This window comes from Lepus europaeus, chromosome 20 (genome assembly GCF_033115175.1).
Source record: "Lepus europaeus isolate LE1 chromosome 20, mLepTim1.pri, whole genome shotgun sequence".
Lineage (NCBI taxonomy): Eukaryota > Metazoa > Chordata > Mammalia > Lagomorpha > Leporidae > Lepus > Lepus europaeus.
Window position 1 is genome coordinate 24,469,065 of NC_084846.1, and position 7,123 is coordinate 24,476,187.

Consider the following 7,123-nt stretch of genomic DNA (forward strand, 5'->3'; position numbering starts at 1 on the left):
GAAGAAATGGATAGATTTCTGGACAAGAAATCTACCAAAATTGAGTCATAAAGACATTAAAAACCTAAATAGACCAATAAACAAGACAGAGGTTAAATAAGTAAAGACCCTCCCAACAAAGAAAAGCCCAGGACCAGGTGGCTTCACTGCTAAATTCTACCAAACTCTTAAAGAAGAAATAATTCCAATTATTCTCAAGCTATTCAAAACAATTGAAAAGGAGGTAATCCTCCCAAACTCATTCTATGAATCCAGCATTGCCTTAACTCTTGATCTGAAATGAATTCCTGAAGAAAGGACAGTCTCTTCAACAAACAGTGCTGGGAAAATTGGATCTGCACATATAGAAGGATGAAACAAGACTCCTATCTTAGATCTTATACAAAAATAAACTCAAAATGGATCAAGATCCTAAATCTATGACCTGATTCCCTCAAATTACTAGAGAAAACATCAGGGGAGCTCTGCAAGACATTGGCATAGGCAGAAAACCCCATGAGCACAGGCAATAAAGAAAAAAATAGACAAATGAGATTACATCAAGCTAAGAAGCTTCTGCACTCCAAAGCTTCACAAAGAGGCAGCTGACAGAAAGAGAGAAAATACTTGCAAAGTATGTAAATGATAAAGGATTAATATCCACTATCTATAAAGAGCTCAAGAAATTCAACAACAACAAAAAATCCAGTTAAGAAATGGGCAAAGGACATGAACAAGAGTTTTCAAAGGATGAAATATAAATGGCCAACAGACACATGAAAAAATGCTGAGGCTCACTAGCAGTCAGTGAAATGCAAAATAAAACCACAATAAGGTATCACCTCACCCCAGTTAGAATGGCTATCACCCTAAAATCAAAAAACAACAAATTCTGTTTCTATGTTGTAGGGTATGTAGTACCCTAAATCCACTGTTTTTGGGAATGTAAACAAGTACAGGCATTATGGAAGACAGTATGGAGATACCTCAGAGATCTGAAAATAGATCAACCATATGACCCACCCATCCTGTCCCTGTGAATTTACCCAAAGCAAATGAAATCAGCATATGAAAGAGTTATTTGTACTCCCATGTTTCTTGCAACTTAATTCACAATAAATAAGATATGGAATCAACCCAGATGTCCATCATGACTGGACATTATGACTTTATCCAGATGACTAGATAAAGAAAATGTGGTGGGGCTGGCACTGTGGTGTAGCAGGTAAGGCTGTCGCCTTCAGTGTTGGCATCCCATATGGGCGTCAGTTCAAGTCCCAGCTGCTCCACTTCCAATCCAGCTTTCTGATATGGCTTGGGAAAGCAGTAGAAGATGGCCTTTAAGCTCTTGGTCCCCTGCAGCTGCATGGGAGACCCAGAAGAAGCTTATGGCTCCTGGCTTTGGATTGACATAGCTCCAGCCGTTACAGCCATTTGGGGAGTGGACAAGCGGATGGAAGACCTCTCTCTTTCTCTTTCTCTCTCTCTCTCTCTCTCTCTCTCTCTCTCTCTGCCTCCCCTTCTCTCTTTCTCTGTAACTCTGACTTTCAAGTAAATAAATAAGTCTTTAAAAAAAAAAAAGAAAATGTGGTATACATACACTATGGAATACTACTTAGCCATAAGAAAGAATGAAATCCTGTCCTTTGCAACAAAATGTGCCCAACTAGAAATCACTATGCTTAATGAAATAAGACAGTCTCAAAAAGACAAATATGCTTTCTCTGATATGTGGCAGTTAATATTAAATACCAAAAAATGTGTAGAAAGAAAGTGATCACTTTAGGATATTATTGTTATTTTCAGCTCTTATTTATACTCCTGTGGAACTGTGGTCTTCCTACTTTTTATTTGTTAAATATTAGGATTAGTGGCAATTTAAGCATGTGAATATAGCATGGATTAAAGTTATTTCTTTGCAAAAACTGATGAAGAGAGGGAAGGGAGTGAGAGAGATTGAACAGGGGAACAGAGGAGTAAGGAAAATGTGGTTGTCTTTTTGGAACTGTGCCTACAGAATGCATAAAATCTGTCCTCTTTATATTATTAAATTTTTTTTAACTTTTATTTAATGAATATAAATTTCCAGTGTACAGCTTATGGATTACAATGGCTTCCCCCTCCTATAACTTCCCTCCCACCCACAACCCTCCCCTCTCCCACTCCCTCTCCCCTTCCATTTGTGCATTTCATCACAAAATCATGATGCGTACCTTAAGGTTTTCTTCTTTTCTAGAACAAAGAGGCATAGGTAGAAGTGATCATCATTTGCTTTCATCTGAAAGAACATTGAAAGAGTAGAGAAAGAATACAACCAGGACTCCCAAGAAGCCATAGTTCTTCAAGTTGTTGCCAGAATGAGTTAAATAATTGACCTTGTTTTCTGGAGCCTTGTGTCAAATTTGAGAGGAGTTTCCAATTGCATAACAAGCATCTGGACAGTTTTGACATCTTTATTATACTCTCCAAGTTCTTAAAAAATTTCTTTTTTGTTTAAAGATAATTTATTTAAAGATTAAAACAAATACTGAAAGTAATCAATCCTGTAACACAATATCAATGCAATTATCTCCCCAGATCTGAATCTCTAATGTTAATAATCAAGACAACAATTGTCAATTTGAATCAAAATTAAGATTTCACTGATTATTTGACATCAACATCCAAATCCATTTTTATCCCAGGCCTAGTTTTGTTTTTGTTGTTTTATTTGCCTTGTGCTGAATTATTGTGATTTAAACATGACTACTTTGAAATAAGATCATAAATTCTCATAAAAGCAGACTAAGGAATTCATAATCATAGCTCTTGGCCGCCACCTAAAGGTTTCTTTCTTGTTTTTCTTTTACGTGAGACCTACTGTGCATTCCTTTTATAATAGAGTTATTGTTTATATCATCACATGTTTCTATATGAGTAAGGGTAAGGAGACTTACTTTAGTATGTTTTTTTCACTTTTAAATATTTGAGTTAACAGTATGTATTATTATATCCACTTTTCAATCTACTTGATATTAAGAAATTTAAGCTAGGTCTTCAAAGGAAACTGAGAATTTTTCTGTCACTTAAGAAACACTTAGTGTGTTCTTTTGGCACACTATCTCCTGACCTAGGCCAATCCTGGTAACAGAAAAATATTTAAGTCGTATTCTCTGACTTTATGAAAACTGCAATCATTACTGATATAAAAAGCTGGCTTCTATTTTGTCATACTTTTATCTTTAATTGGATTCCACCAAGGAAATCTAGAAGCATGAACAAAGAAAAATGTTTCTCATGTCCAACTTTGTACAATAAATTCAATTAAACCCATGCTTATTGAACCATTGCTGAAAGTAATGTATATGTTCAACTCCTCAAATTCCATAGAGAACATTAAAAATATGTTCTTTATTATGCTGAACTGTAAATGGGATATCAGAATTATTGATTCCCTGCTCCCACCTGGGACACACTTGATTGAATCAAGCCAAATATCTCCAACTTCCTGCTTGGATGCTGACACAGCCATGTTCAGAAAATAGAGCCGGTGCTGTCTATAATCTGATGGTGAGATGTTAGATATGAACTCTATAAACTTCTCATTTCAAAATCCATATGGAAAGAACATTTATGGATCACTCAAATTCTTGTTAAATGGATAGACATGATTTGCTCAGGCACATGCCATTATACATTCCACACATTTATCCAGTGATTTATTTGTAGAACACTATTCTTTCACTCATTCTTTCCAAAAATACATATTAGATCCCTACCATGTATGAGGCACCTACCCTGTCGATGACCAATAAAGCAGGCTAGTCTTTATCTTCATAGAGTTCATGAAGGAAACAGAAAATAAATAAACAAAGCACATTATAGTACTGATTAAAGGAACTAAACACTGTACTGTTGTAGAGATTCAGATTGGGGAAGATCAATCTGTATCAGAAAGCAAAGTCAAAAAAGGCCTTTCTGAGAAAGTAATATGTAAATTGAGACCTGAAGAATAAGGAGTCACCTCTGCCAAGAGTAGAGAAAGAGACAGAGGGAATTGTGTATGGGAAGACCAAGATGCTGAGAGAAAACCAAGAAGAGTACAGAAGAGTAAGCAAAGGGGAGTGCCATAGGATTGGATTAGAGAAGTAAGAGAGAAAAAAAAAACCCTGCAGAGCAATGAAAGTCTTGGTAGGGACTTGGGTTTTAGTTGAAAGGGTTTTGAAAGCCACAGTAGCAGATTAAGAAAGGAAGAAACTACATCTGATGGTTGAATGGAGAAGGGTTTGGGGACATCAACCGAACAGGGAAAATGGAAATCTATTACAAACACAGGAGACAAAGTTGACAATGATGGTGATGGGACAAGAGTGATGGCAGTAGAACCGAAGAGAAGCAAACACAGCTAAGATAAATTTTGGAAGTTGGAGTCAATAGGAATTGATGGTTAATCAGACGACCCCTGACCCCTAAATGCTGCTGTTCCTTCCTAGCTTCTCAGCATTTTCATATACCTCAACATAATTTTGAAATGCCAATGTAGCTTTCTATACTAGATTTCGATATCCATATTAGATTTCATGTCATCTAAGGTTCTTATGTTTTTTAAAAAAATCTTAATAGAATGACCAGCTTGTAATTGAAGGAAGAAACACTTATTATCTAACATCTTTGGCAAATGAGTTTGTCTATTAAAACTTAATTTAACGTATAAGGAAAGTCTATTGAAAACATTAAACTTCATTTTATTTTAAATTTTAAAGGGTTTTTCTTCACATTGTTCACCCTTTCCCTGATCTCTTATCTGGAATATTTTAAAAATCAGCTAATTATAGCTTTTCAAGAAATCAGGCTAATCATGATAAGAAAGAGTTGCTATACCTCTGCAACATAGTGTTATCCCTGCAAATAATGAGATAGAAAGATGGGTTTTCCCATTCTGAAAAGCTGAAAATTACTTTGCTTGGAAATAATTAATTTCTAAATTTTATATTTATATAAGATGAACAAATTTCATGTAATTCATGTATAGATTTAAGAGCATAATGATTCTTCCCACTCTACCCTTCCTCCCACCCAGGCTCTCATACTTCAGTTTATTTTATAATCACAAGCTTACCCCTACACTAAATAAAGGACTCAACAAGTAGTAATTTGTTGCCTCATTGACTTAGATTGTGCTATACTTGACTATAAGCCTAAACTTCTGATCCATCCTTGCATGCTGTTTGTCCTTTGCACTAAGACAGGAGTCCTGCTTTCAGATTTGCATGCAAGTGAACAGTAACTGAACTCCAAGTAAAGGGTATTAACTTTCATCTTCTATTTTGATTGCATAGAAGCCTTTCATTTATGCTGATTTCTCAAGTATATTTTAAGTTGCTGAAATCACTGATCAGCAACATTCAATTCAGGGGAATGTCCCTACGCTGGCATTTCATTTCCCATGTTTCCAGTAATAGTCCTTAAAAATGGAATTCACATACATTATCATTTTAAGTATCTACAAAGGATGAGTCCTTATTATACAAGTTCAACAAGTTCACTGTAAATGCTGGCGTTACATTTAATACCTAAAGGGTGGTTTCCAAACGTAACAACAAAGCACATAAAATTTAATTGTAAAAGTAGATGAAAATAATAATTCAAGTGTCTTGACTTGGTCTATAATGTTATCTCTCTTTTTTTGACATTGTCTGTAAACTAAAATAAATCAAATGTCTACAATACTCTAATCAGCTGCATGACTTTCAAAGTGTCTGTTGACAAGTAACATGCACCTATTATGAACCTAAAAGTAATGTTTGAAGTGCCTCTTCCAAATAGCAACATTCCCCAAAGCTATCTTAAGAAAATATGTAATGGGAATGTGCTGAAGATCAAAGCATTGGTATAAACAAAGAACTCTCTTAACAAGCATAAAATTATTTTGAGAACCCAATAAGAACCCTGGAGAAAGAGGTCCAGAAATTGGACTTTGAAGCAAATACTTCCCAGCTGATTGGTACAGGTGCTCCCTAGAATCATCTTTAGATAGTGCCATCATTGACCCCAGGTGAGCAATCCTAAGTAATTTGCTTTTTTGACTTCATGGAAGTTTGTATTTTCCAAAGATGATTCCACCAGTACATACCATCCTGTATGTTCTTCCCATGACGACACTGACATCTCTTCATTAAATGAGGGGATCATGTTACCTCTGCTTTAATCTTGGTGGACTTCTGATTATAGTGAAATCTGTGCTATGTAATTTCTAGGATCGATTCATAAAATGCAACGCAGCGTCCACCTAGTTCTGTTGGGATGCTTGTCCTAAGACTCCAGTCACTGTACTGAGAAAGCCAAGCAACCACAGGAGAAGGCTGTGTGTAGGACTTTCTGCCATAGCTCCAGTCAAAGCCTGTTGACAGCCAGCTATCAGCAACCACAATGGAAGTGAGAGCTTGTAGATGACTCCAATCTCCAGCCTTTGGGCCATCCCAGAAGAGTAAAAATGTGCTCTCTCATCTAGCCCTAGTCTTGGGAATGAACTTAATGTTGTCATTGTTCTACGTTGCTAGTTTTCAGTGGTTGTTAGAGCAATAGAAAACCAGAAAAAGTTTTAAATGCTTCTGCAACTCCTTCAGATAACCTGTGGGATCCTGGATAAAGCTGCATGTGTTCCAGCCTGCATTTAAGGATTTCTCACTCTGTCCAGCTAGTTACACCCCCGACCCAGATTGGCTTACTGGGTCCTGCATTAGTTGATTGCCTGGATTTGTGGTTCACAATCAGGAGTGATTTTATTCACCACAGGACACTGGGGAATTCCTGGAGACATTTAATTGTGGTCATAACTGGGGATGGGGTGCAACTGAGGTGAAAGCTAGATATTCTGCTCCCTATCCTGTAATTCACAGTTCAGCCCCTCCCCCAGCAAAAAGACTCACCAAGCCTCTATAATGCCAAGGTTCACAAACTGATCCAGATCTCATACCAATTGGCATTGAGATACCCGGTTTTCCCCACAAGTTTTTTGGCCATCATGTAGTTCTGGGGTTCTCAATCAGGAATTGAAGAAAGGATTTTTGTTTGATATAGAATGGGAATATTAGAATATGAGTATTATCTGTGAAGGTTTCAACCTATATAACTGCAACAGTCTGAGTATTTATGTCTCTCCAGA